At 44.0% G+C, this 13,619-nt stretch overlaps 1 protein-coding gene across 1 annotated transcript in view; it reads left to right on the top strand.

Moving 5' to 3' along the window:
* Ankfn1 (ankyrin repeat and fibronectin type III domain containing 1) overlaps positions 1-13,619 on the top strand; it is a 385,112-nt gene that overhangs the window by 138,798 nt on the left and 232,695 nt on the right. Inside the window, exon 2 of the mRNA XM_060386995.1 lies at positions 496-536. The gene's annotated coding sequence lies outside the window, so the exon portion shown is untranslated. The remainder of the gene's footprint in view (positions 1-495; positions 537-13,619) is intronic.

Below are 13,619 nucleotides of genomic sequence, written 5' to 3' on the forward strand. Positions count from 1 at the left end.
AGAAAAAACTGTCCACTTATCCCAATAAGCATGAATTGAGAAAATTAGGTCTTCCCCCTCCCCCCGGAGGACACTCTTTTAGTGGAACAACCTGTCAGAACTGGGCCTTCAAAAACAAGGTAGGATGTCAATATGAACCAGAAGCAAGAGAATGCTGAGTCTGAGCTGGTGATCTAGGCAACCAGATGCCTCCTGGTTTCCCTGCAGGCTCAGACCTAGGAGGGCAAAATGAGCGTCAGTATTCAAGGGCACTCAGGAGCTAGAAACTGAGTATACAAGGAGATATGACGGTTGATTTAGATGCTTCCTTTGTGGGTTCCAGCTTCTTGCTCCCCGAGAATAGTCTCCTGATAAATAAGTTTTCATCTTTAGAGTCCTCATTATTTTTCTGTCAGTGGCTGTACCTTCAAAGGCAAGTAGATGTGTTTTTTTTTCCTCCCAGTTTAATTAGTTACTGTTCAATTTCTTAAACGTATTTTTTTTTCTTTATTACAGAGGCTACCCTTCAAAGACAGACATTTCACCTGCAGCAAAATGTAAGTACATTTCCTTCTCGAGATCATATCTATGTTCCAGCTGTCATTCCTAAAACCTCCTCATCCTTAAGGCTCCCATCCCCTACCTCCTACTGCTGCGTCATTAAAGCCTGGAGTAGCCAAAAGCAGCCAATGTTTTGAAGCTAACGTTTCACAGGACTGATTTGTATAATGCCATGGAAGCATTTTAGGGATGGTTTTGGAAGCAGAATGAAATGGTGGCTATGAAAATATTGCATCTAAAAAATCTAAAGGAAAGCAAAGGAAGGGGTCATGCATATTCATCATGACACTATAGCTAAAAGCCATCAAACATCTGAATATTCATAGCTCCTTGAGTGACTAATGTATTTCTCTTTCGGCAGCCAGTCCTCACTGTGGGTTCACAGGTCCCTCCTTGTTTAGCAGCATGGTAGTCTCCTCAGTAATTCCTTCCTGTGTCTGCTGCTGATGGCCTCTCTGTAAACCTGTGTTCATTCTAGAGTGCATCTCATCTCCTGTGTATGAAGGCCAGATATAATTGTGGTGATCTGAATTGGGAGGATAGGCATTGCACAGTTTTGCCTTTAACATTAGTGTGTGAATATAACCCCCCCAGTATGTGTTTATGAAAAGCCTGTCTATCTCTGGAACAGTCTGATAATGCGTACGTTCAAAAGGCAGAGAGTTGATTTAGGTTCAATATTAATACTATAGGGTACGCACAAGTAGCTGGAAGAGGTAATGAGTTCCCTGTCAGTGAAGATAAGTGGTCACGAGATAAACAACCACAGAGAAAAGGTTGAGCCTGCTATTTGCAGCTCCTGGTTTATATGGAATTTCTAACAACGGGTGCATCTTAGCAGCCACTGAGGCATTTAACTAGACATTCTCAAACCTGTCAGGATTCCAAGGTCTCCCTGGATTTCTGCACACCACAAATACTCTAATAAATTCCCCTCGGATCATTTGGTCCCTGAGACGATGTGTTCAGCTGAACTGCAAGAAAAACTTAGCTTATGCTGACTTCCCAGGGTGATGTCTTTCTGTTTGCTCACTCCAGCAAACTGACCCCACTGCTTGCCACTAACTATTCAAACACCGGCAACAGGAAGCCTTCGCTCTCAGCATCCTTCAAACCTCACCTCCAAGTGGTATACTTCAAGAGACTGTTTTAAAATGTCAAGCTCTCTGTGTTCTATTGTCTGGATTGCGTTGTAAAGACACCTGCATGCTAGGAATATTTTAAGTGACTTTTACCAATAAAGTCACATTAGATTTTCATGAGTAGGCCTCCTTTCCGTGTGTTACCATGAGCATGTTGCGTTTACAGATGTGGGAGCTTTTGCCCATTTTCTCTCTTTAGAACACTGAGCTCACTTCAAGGGAAACCACCTTGTGCTCATTTTCCTACGTATTTATATTTAATAGCTCTTTAGCATAGGCCACTGTCAGCTCAGTTCCCCCGTGTTTTCAGCGATTTAATACTGGATCCAAAATTGTAGTTTGTATGTGTTCGTGCTGAGCATCAGGTAAAGAGTGATTTAATCTTTTAAAGATTTGTCTCTGGTTTTGGTTATTTCCATCTATATGGGGGAGTGTATGAGCGCAGGTGCCCCGAGGTCAGAGAGGGGCTCAAATCCTCTAGAGATGGAGCCACAACGGGCAAATATAAGCCATCTCCTGTGGGGACTGGAGACCGAACTTGGAGCCTCTGGAACAGCAATTCATGGTTGTCACTGCTGAGCCCCCTTTCCAACCCCCAATTTAATATTTCACAAGATTTGTTTTTATTTATTAATTTATAAGTGAGTTAGAGGAGGAGAGGGAGAGAGCATTATACCAATGGGCAGAGAAGGAGGAGGTGTCTGATCCCCTGGAGCTGGAGTTATGAGTGGTTGGCTGCGGGACTCAAGCTCTGGTGCGCTGGAAAAGCAGTATGTCTCCTAACCACTGAGCCGTCTCTCCAGCTCCGCTAAAACGCAATTTAAAGCAGCGTTTCAAACCATTATGTGGAAGCATAACCATATCAATGATGACTGTTACCCCCAGATCTCTCTATCAAGACTTGTGTTAAAGCGCCCCTTACCTTGCTCTCAGAAGGAGAGCGAGGAATTGGCCTGATTCACCACAGAAGTTTCAAACGGTGTTCATCTACACTGCACGGTGACTGTAAACAGGGCTGGAATGTCACACTATCCAGACAAAGGGCGTCTACTCAAATCCCCGAGTCTTCTCTGAGCTTCCGGAAGAAGGTTGGCTTTACCATGGAGTCACAGAAATGCGTTAAAACCACTAGACTGGGGCTGGAGAGAATCATCAGTGGGTAAGAGCACCGGATGCATCTACAGCGGACCCAAGTTTGGGTCACCAAGTACCCACATGTCAGCTCACAGTTATTTGTCACTACAGTTCCACGGGATCCAATGTCCATTTCTGATCTCTTTGGGCACCAGGAACACAGACATACAAACAGACAAAATACAAATACACATGGAAAGAAAGAAAGAAAGAAAGAAAGAAAGAAAGAAAGAAAGAAAGAAAGAAAGAAAGAAAGCTCTTTTAAAGTATATAAGAAAAACAAAACCACCAACCTTTCAGTGGAATCAGCTTCTCTGGAGCCCAAGGACATAAGGGTGACTGATACACAGTCCAACACACAGCCTCCGAGTCAGTACCCCATACAGGGTCCCGGAAATGTGAACAGAACATGGAATACCAGCTTCACTACAGAAGGACAGCTTAGCCAAGTCAGGAAGATATGCCCCACGGAAAACATAGGAAGGGCCGTGGAAGGAGCCTCTGCCCTCTGGAGTGAAAACCAGAGTTCTCACAGCTAAGTGCCGTTTCACTCTCAGAGGTGGCACGATTCTAAAAAAAAATGTTAACAGCTCACTTCCTAAGCTCTTTTATTATGAAAGATCAAAAGAGAAAGGAAGATCGCTTTTGCTGTATCAAAGGTTATAATAACCACACAAGATTACGTTGGTGGCGGGCACCTAAAATACATTGGGTGCGTAAGGGATCTCTATGAGGTTTGTTTTGTTTTACTTATTTGTGTGTTGGTTTGGTGGTTCTGCTTTTGCGGGTCTCTGACATTCTGGTGACAAGCGTTGGGCCTTTAAATCCAAACGTTGGGCCTTTAACACCATGTCGTCATAGAAAACAGAATCCTGCTGAGCCCAAGCAGTCTCCCTCAGTCTGTTGTTGAGCTCAACTACCCACCATGTTCAGGACCACTGCCTCTGAGGGAGAACTGTCTTCTCTCTGGGTGGTATGGGTGAGAAAGTTGCCAAGCAAACCTGAACTGTCCAGAGGCCTGTAAAATGCGCAATTGCTTTTTAAGAGGCATGGCGATATTGTGTGTTCCTTTCGATTTTTTGGCAGTCTGGATTTTCTGCAATTTGTGGTTTTGCAATTTCTCTTTACACAGACAACACCCTGGCTCTCATTCAATGCCCCATTGGTGGGGCTGAGGTGGTGGTGGTGGGGGAGATTCCCCAGAGCTCTGTCTGCTCCAGTGAAAGAAGGAAATGTTAATGAAAGAAGTCAGAAAGAATGTTCGAGAATGATGGAAGTCGGTGGGTTCAGGGGGGAAGAAGCAACTTTTAATAAATTGTGAATCTATGGTTTTATCTGGGGGCTTTCATAGTTTAGGCAAAACTTCTTTCTTCTAAAATCCTCTTGAAGTTTGTCTGGGTTACAGCGTCAGTCTTTTCTTCCTTCCTTCCTTCCTTCCTTCCTTCCTTCCTTCCTTCCTTTCCTTCCTTCCTTCCTTCCTTCCTTCCTTCCTTCCTTCCTTCCTTCCTTCCTTCTTTCTTTCTTTCTTTCTTTCTTTCTTTCTTTTCTTCTCTTCCTACTCCATCTGCTTATTATTGTTATTATTGCCACTACTAGTAATATTCCCCTTCTCCTTCTTTCTCCTCCTCTTCCTTCTCCCTCCTCCTCTCCCTTTCCTTCCTCCTCCTATTCTTCTTGTATTCACAGAGCTTAGAGGAGTTTTGTTCCCCCTACCCCCCAACAGGCTTCTATTGGCCTCTTCTTTGGATAAGTCTGTCTATGTCGACTTGCTAATTGCATGTTTTGTGTGAATTAAGTCACATATGCCAGAATCTGTTGCCTTGGTTGTGTTGTGATGGCCTTTGCTTCTCCTTCCTAGTGGCTGAAGTGGCCTTTGCAGAGGTCTGTGATGCCACGTAGTACAGAGATGGGACATTTATCTAGACTGGGTGGTTTGTTCTGTCTTTGTTCGTTGCCTCTGCAAAGCCTTGGCTGCCTCCTTTTTCGGAGCTGCTAGGCACAAAGCTGAAGAACTTGGAGCTGCAACCATGGCCACCTTGTATCCTTCCCGTTCATTTCTTTGTCTCAAGACGGATCCCAGGTCTCCACATAGTAGATTCCCATTGCTCATGGCCTCTCACTTTTTGGCAGAGATGGAGGGCTAAAGGACACCTATTTCTACACTAGCCATTGTTGAATGCCATGATCTCTTACATTTCTAAGAAATCTAAAGAAAATTGCTCTTCATATGTTAATTGCCATCTCTCAGTTCTGCCTTAGAGAAAATATGGTCTCACTGTGACTCCTAAGGGTTAGCAGATCGTTCTTTTTATGGAATCATCAACTGCAGGGTTTTATTTGGGGAAAACACATTCCATCTCATAAGGTACAATAGCTCAGTCTAAGAAGCCAGAACAGCTTTTTACGAAGCACCCTTCCTCCCTCTGTCCTGGTGGAAAGGTCCTCCTTTTCAACAGCTTGCCAGCCTGTCTTTTGCTAGCCTAAGACAGCTGCCCTCGGACTCCAGGTCATTTGTGCTGGCTGTGCTCCCTTGGATCAGCTTAGAAGCATCTGTTCTTCCCACATGACAACCCTCCAAATATTTTAGAATCTAATCGCACGTACTCTCAGAGTCTTCCTCGTCGAGACTCAAACTTCCCAGTCCCATTAACTCACCCTTCAAAGGACCGGGGTGAGTTAACCCTTTCAGCTTGTCCAGGTTCCCTTTTCAGTGTCTGTCTTAAAATGTTACAGCCTGAAATAAAAAGATACTGTTGAGAAGCCTGGCCCTGAAGACTTCCAAGAAAACAAAAAGGCAACAAAGCTTTCATCCCAGGTACAGGATTTCTTTTAGTCTAATGGAGAGAACATCAAGAAACTCACCAGCATTTTGGCCCCAAGGTTAACGCTGAAGACTTAGGAGGCCACATCTGAGCTGCCCCAGCTTTGCCTACGCTTCTGTACATGGTGTTCCATAACATAAGACCTTTACCTGGGTCTCTGGAACACAGCTCTGGCTCAGACTCTTCCTGAGAACCGACAGGAACTCTGATTTTATTTTTCCTTTTAAACCCCTGTTCCAGTTTGATTTGCCTCTTGACTTCACTCAAGATATTGGTATAGAATGAACATCTGGATTTTGAGCTCCTCAAGAGGGTAGAGTCATATTTTATTCAACTGTGTCTCCCCTGAAATGTCTGTGACATTTCTCCTGCACGACCCAGTGTTCGGTGAGTGCTTTTCTGAAACCCGTCAGCAAATTCTAACACAGGCAGCTCTCCAACCCCAACAGAGACCTATCTGTAGATTGATACTGGTGCCCTTTAGAAAATAAAAGGTTAGGTTTACACTTGTCTGCTAGTACGTGGCAATCTTCTCCTCTAAAGCTGACTCCAATGGAAGCTCAGGTCTAGGTCACTTGGATTATTTCCACACTAGACTTTGCAAGCCATGTGCTTTGTCTCATCTCCCCGAACCTGTTCCCGATGTGAAAGCATGACATTATGACTGCCTCACAGGTTATTATACTGATGGATTCAGGTAAAGACTATTGGACTATAGGAAAACTATTGGTAACACGAAAGCAATAATCAATAGGCCATCACTGTTGTTGCTTTTGTTTTTGTCATGCTAGGGGCATGTCAGTTCATACCCCTGTGTTAATAAGAACAAGGACAACTGGGCATAACTTGTTCCTAGTACTCTATGATAATCCCAATAATGCCAAACAATCATTTCAAGTCAGTGCAACTTGACTAAATAAACTCCTTCATGGGCTACCTAATCTCAGATACACATTCCATGGAAACAGAGCCATCTAAGGAAGTAAACAACATGGTCAACACTTATAAAAGCCATTTGGAGAGGACTATCTCTCATTCTTCAGCAGGGCATTTCAAGATGCCCACCCACATTTCCTTGTAGTGACTGTTCATTCCTCACATATGTGATAAAACACCATGTCCAAGGCAACTTAAGAAAGAAGGGATTTATTTTGGCTTACAATTCCAGGGGGAGAGCCCACAGTGGCAAGAGAGGCAGGGCAGCAGACCGCCCAAGCAGGAGACAGAGAGAGAGCATGGCCATCAGCCACATGCTGGAAGCCAAGAGAGTAAATTAGAAGCGGGCAAGGCTATAAACTCTCAAAACCTACCCCAGTGATGTGCTTCCTCCAGCAGGGCTCTGTCCCCAAAGGTTCCATAACGTCTCCAAACAGTGCTAACTAACAGAGGAACAAGTGTTTAAATACATGGTCCTATTGGGGACGTATCCCATTCAAACTGTCACCCTCCCCTTCCTCCCTATTGCTGTATGCTCTGCTACCCCAGCACATTTCGCTTTCCTTTTCATTTGCCCCTTTCCCCAATCATGCCTCATTCTCCAGAACCACCAAGTTACTAGAGGCCTGTGGCATTCTCTCCACAACAGTGCGACTTCCTATGTAATTTTAATATGATCTTCTCCCGCTGCTTCTGAAAATGTCACAGGGCTGTGCACTGGTTGTGCACACATATATGGGTATATCCATTGTGTCTGTGTGTGTGTGTGTGTGTGTGTGTGTGTGTGTGTGTGCTGAGTGTACTTATTGTAAGTCTTACTGATGTGATGGGCATATAACACACGATTTACGAACAGTGATTAAAACATAGACTATATTATCATAGCTCCCCTGTAGCTAACTGGTTCTCACAGGACTCTGCTGCTGTTTTCTGCTGAGCTCTCCACCCGAAGGCTGCAAATGATGAGTGAACTTAGTTCCCATGTAAATAGAGCTGATATTTCTGATCATGCTCGTGACGAAGGCTAAGGTGAAACAAGAGTGCATGTCAAGGACATGCAATTCCCCAGTACTGTGAACATGTTAAGTGGTAAGCAGAGAACGAGTTTTTTTTTTCTTTTACTACAATTGAATATCTCTCCAAATTTCTACAATAGTCATTATGTGACAGCTGTAGACAGAACACTTCTCTTTGATTAATCTACATTATTAGAACAACTGTACCCATTGACTTCTTAGTCTAGACACTTAACAAGACAACAAATCAAAGCCTCACCCCTAGTATTTGCCAACCTCTGTGGCATAGATGTAACTTCAAGGAGCTGGGGTTAGGCTTGGTAGTAGCACTCTTGCCTAGCAAGCACAAGACCCTCAGTTTAGACCCTGAGCACCAGAAAAAAAAAAGTGAATGAGTTATTTAGCGAATGAACACCCCCTTGTAGACATTTCAAATACCAACATGTTAGTAAATGCAGCTAAGGAGATATGCAGTAGTGAACCTGAGCACATTACAGCATACAGAGGAAACACCAGGAGAACAACCAAATGGAGCAAAGCAGTCAGGAAATGATGAGTTTGGAGTATTCGCTTCCTTTGTCCTTAATACAAGTTATGTAACTGCCCTATATAATTTAACCTCTTAGAATGTCTGTGTTTAGCAAATAGCTGACAAATTCCTAAAAACTCTAACAATCGCTCCTTGTACAAACCCTCCCTAGCATAACACTGGCCCTTGCACTTCCCGTTAGCAGCGGGGGTAGAAGTGGGAGGAAAAGCCTGAAAACTGTGGATATTTAAATATATATATATATATATATGTTGCTAATGTTGTTTTCTCCAACATACAAGTTATTTTTCTGAAAACCTGATGTAGAATTTGATCAAAGATCAATGTGGTATGCATCCAGAAGCTATTTCTCTCTCTCTCTCTCTCTCTCTCTCTCTCTCTCTCTGTGTGTGTGTGTGTGTGTGTGTGTGTGTCTCCCTCTCACCATGAAGATGGTTTCCTCTTCACTGCAGATTATTGATTCAAAGACTGTATCACTGCATCTGTTCTACATAGTGCTTTGGAGCAGGGGCCACGAGCGCAGGTTAATAGAGAATGGGGATAGAATTGCCAGAATGTCAATAGTCGGTGCACTCGCAGAGTGCCCAGCAGAGTGGGGCAGTGCACTGCCTGGATGGTGATGCTCCGTGGGGCATCTGCTATAGGACGAGAGCCGCTTGCTTCTCCCTGCAGCCTTAAGAGAGCTCCTCAGGCGGCCGGGTCAGTCTGACACCATGAGCCACATAAAGGCCCAAAATGGCACAGACATAACCTCGTGGGCAGTTGAGCTCCACTTGAAGCTTGGGAAACCCCCACGGCTTACAAACTCAAATGAATAAAATCTGTGAGGCTCAGGCCTTTTCACTGGCTAGCATGTCCCCAGAAGGAAACATCAATGGCTGCCTTAGCTGTGGCTTCATCAGGATGGCAGGAAGGGACAAGACTGCACAGACTACACGGATTTCCGCACAAAGTCCGTGGACACACTGTGGAACATTATGAAGACAGATACAGTATTAACAGTATTACAGTACAGTGCCTTTGAACTCATTCGTCAGAGACAGAACGTGCTGGCTGAGAATGCAGCATCAGCGAGAAGAGAAATCACCTATCAAGTCCAAGGCCCTGACTTCCATCCCCGGCATCACAACAAAATGAAAGAAAAAGGGGAAACATTATGACCGGGATGTTAGTATACACTATGTAAGTCCAAAGCGGGAGTTGAAGGCAGGAAGATTGAGAGCTTAAAAGCCCAGCTTATTCTTCAGAGTGAAACTTCATCCAGTAATTGAGTCTGTTGGTAAAAGGAAGAAAGCAATATGAATAATTAATATCCATTTTCCCTTTAACCAACACCTTGTGATCTGGCTTCCTTGTGAGGTGAGATGCTGAGCAAGCATATGTGGGCAGAGGAGCACATAATGGAGAGTGGAGCTGAGGGTACCCAGTATCCTGCTGCCTATCTGTCTGCATAATTACTTTGAGGCAGGGTCCCTCCCTGAACCTGGTACTAAGCTAGTGCCCACAAAGCCCCAACAATCCTCCTGTCTCCACCCCTCACTGTGCTGAGGTCACAGGCACAAGCACAGCCAGGCCTGACTGGGGATTCGAACTTGGATCCTCATGCTAGCATAGCAAGCATTCTTACCAACTGAATATGTCTTTAAACATAATTTCAACTTTAAGAGATTTTTAAAAAAATAATTAAGTTCTTATAAGTATAATTGAGCTACATCTGCCCCTCTTCTTATACTGTTTTCCTCAGTCATTCTCAAAAAACAAACGCACAATCCTATATGTTTATTCAAACTTTATCAAGACACTGCAGCCACCAATTCTTCATTGCTTTGAGGACTTTAAAAATGGTAACAATTAGGTCTCATCAGGAGTGGCTGCAGTGTCTTCTTCTGTGGCCTGGTAATGCTGCTTCCTCCTCAGGGGGAGATAATTAAAGAGCAGGCCAATCAGTTCATGTCATAGACAGTCCCCGTTCCTATTACAATGGAACCCACTTGGATACTGAACTGCCATGGGCTACATCTGTGCAGGACTCTTAGGTTATCTCCATGCATAGTCCTTGGTTGGAGTATCAGTCTCAGGAAAGACCCCTGTGCTCAGATTTTTTTGGTTGTGTTGCTCTCCTTGTGGAGTTCCTGTCCTCTCCAGATCTTACTGTTTCCCACTTTTTTTCCTAAGACTCCCTGCACTCTGCCCAAAGGTTGCCCATAAGTCTCAGCATCTACATTGATAGTCTGCAGGGCAGAGCTTTTCAGAGGTCCTCTGTACCAGGCCACAGAAGAAGACAACACAGCCATTCCTGATGAGACCTAATTGACTAGGATCAGAAGGAAGGAAAAGAAGACCTCCCCTATCAGTGGACTTGGGGAAGGGTATGCATGTAGAAGGTGGAGGAAGGGAGGGATTGGGACGGGAGGAGGGAGGGAACCACAGAGGGGGATACAAAGTGAATAAAGTGTAATTAATAAAGAATTTAAAAAAAAGACAAATGGGATGGACATTGGAAGTAGGAGAAAACAAGTAACAGGACAGGAGCCTACCACAGTGGGCCTCTGAAAGACTCTACCCAGCAGTGTATCAAAGCAGATGCTGAGACTCATAACCAAACCTTGAGCAGAGTGCAGGGAATCATATGAAAGAAAGGGGTGTTAGTGTGACCTGGAGAGAACAGGAGCTCAACAAGGACTGAACATATCTGGGCACAGGGGTCTTTTCTGAGACTGTTTCTCCAACAAGGACCATGTGTGGATATAACCTAGAACCCCTGCTCGGATGGATCCCATGGTAGCTCAATATCCAAGTGGGTTCCCTAGGAGGGGGAAGAGGGACTGTCATTGGCATGAACTAAGTGATAGGCTCTTTGACCTCCCCTCCCTCCAGCAAGGAGCAGCCTTGCTAGGCCACAGAGGAGGACAATGTAGCCAGTCCTGAAGAGACCTGAGAAGCTAGGGTCAGATGGAAGAAGAGGAGGACCTACCCTAGCAGTGGACTTAGAGAAGGGCAGGGAGAAGATGAGGGAGGGAGGGTGGGGTTGGGAGGGAATGAGGGAGGGGGCTACAGCTAGGATGCAAAGTAAATAAACTGTAACTAATATTAAAAAAATAAAATAAAGAAAAAAATGGTAACAACTTGTAGATACTATTTATTTCCTGTCAGTCCATTCGGTGTTTCTGAGGTTAACTCAAATAGACAGTTTTGCTGTCTCAACTTTAGAACAGATGACATCACACTATGATGCTACTCATTCTGTTATCTATTCCATTGATGAGCTGTTACCTCATTGACAACCTATACAGTTAAAATACAGGCCAAGCAGCCCAGGGAGAGGAAGTGAGTGAGGCACTTGCTGCTCAGACAGGAAGACCTGAGTTCAAGTTCCCAGAATTCACAGAAAGCAAACAACTGTCAAGACCGGCCCTCAAACATTGAGCAAGGAGACAGAGAGAGGCAGGTCGCTGTGAGCCAGCTTGGTGCACACAGTGGTGGTCAAGAAGGACACTGCATCAAGCAAGGTTGAAGGCAAGGACCAACACCTGAGCTTGTCCCCTGAACTCCACACATACACACCTGCACTTGCACACACACACAGACACACACAGATATACACACCAGCCAAAAAGAAAAAAAAAGCTGAAATTATCATCCTATGACATTATGCATCTGAGCAGAACTCTCTCCAGGATGCCTAGTTATGAACTTGCTGGGCTCTCAGGCATGCACCTCAGAGATACTACCAATATTGCCAAGCTGCCCCTCTGAGGGCTGACCAAACCATATTCCCATGAACATGTCACATAAATGCCTGTCTCTCCAAATCAACAGATTACTTTTAGACTCCTAATTGTTTTCAAGATGCCAGATAAAATGGTGTCTTACCTGCTTTTCAAGTCCCTAACACCCAAGACACTGAAGCATCTTTGGGTGTACTTGGTCACTCCTGTCTCTGTGGCCTACCTATTCACGTTCTTTGCTCCTTATTCATCAGTTACTATTTTATTTATGTGCATTTGTACCAAGCTGTCGATTCTGGATTGGAATCTATAGACTGTTATATGCAAATATCTTCCTCTGGCCAGTTGCTAGTTTTCCATTTTCCTTTTATAATGTTTACTGTCGACACGTTTATAGTTTGCTCCCAGTTAAGTTTTTGAACTTTTCATTTGGGTTTTGGTTTTTGTTATTTTTTTTTAATCTTCTCTACTTTGATGTTATTTATGAAGGTGTTTTCTCAGCACCTTGTTTTAGAAGGTTTTTTTTTGTTTCATATTTTGCTTTGATTTTGCCATAAACTTATGATCTTCCTGCCTCTGTCTTTTGAGGGCTGGGATTATGGGTGTGTATAAATACACCAAGCCCCAGAGTTCAGCCATAGACTGACATGAGTTGTGGGCTGGAATCAGTGGCTTTGGAACTAAGAAAGTAGGAATAAAAGCTGGCAGATTCTGCCCGAAGGACTGTTGCACATAGACTATTGCACATAGGATTCTAGGAAGGATGCAGTATCTATGGGTAATGTGGGTGTGACAGGCTTTTCTTCTCTACATTATCTGCCACACTCAGCACATTAATACCGAAAACTTGGGCCCAACATATGCACTTTGTCACACACTAGTTAAGAGGCTTAACACGCTTAGTGAAGATGGTCAGTGAAGAAGATGAACGAGGGGCTGGAGAGGTGGTTCTGTGGGTATAGTCAGTACAGAAGATAGGCAGAGGGCTGAACAGTGGTTAAGATTTCCTGCTGCTCTTGCTGAGAACTGAGTTCAGCACCCATACATTCCCCACTTGTGTTCTCTGCAGGGACCTGGACTCATGTGAACACACACACACACACACACACACACAATGCACATATACACAATTTAAAGCAATAAAATCAACCACTTAAAAAGGAAGATGATGATTATGCCTATTGGACCCATTAGAGGCAAGGTAAACACGGAGAAAAGTAACTCTACAGGAATACGGTATAACCAGCACACTGGAATCCGTGTGGCCTGTCGCCAAAACTACCCATGAGCAGAAGCAGCATTGAATTTTCAAGTTATGCTTTTCTGGGGAAATCATCAGAAAGGTCAGTGAATGAATATCTCAGAGGTCTATCTTGTCTCATATCCAGCTAGTAAGCTTCATAGAAAATGGGGAAAAAACGTTCTCAATCATCCCAAAGTTCAGTCTTATCTCCCTGTTCAAGGATTCAGCTTTGTCTCCCAAGACTCGTGATGTTGGTGCTTTTTACAGCTCCTGAACTTTTCCCTCTTTATCATCTCCCTCTGTTTTCTCATACTCCCAAGGTCATTGAGCCTGAGATTCATCCCAAGGTATCACTTTGGATAGGATTAACTAAGAGCAGACAAACAATCAATAGTGTATAGTTGTTGAGATATTTATAGTGTGTGCTTGCCTATTACTCTCTGCAATATGAAGTACATTTGCGTCTCTAACTTATAAAATACAAAAGTGCCTTTACTCGCCTGACTCA

The sequence above is a fragment of the Meriones unguiculatus genome, chromosome 7 (genome assembly GCF_030254825.1).
Source record: "Meriones unguiculatus strain TT.TT164.6M chromosome 7, Bangor_MerUng_6.1, whole genome shotgun sequence".
Lineage (NCBI taxonomy): Eukaryota > Metazoa > Chordata > Mammalia > Rodentia > Muridae > Meriones > Meriones unguiculatus.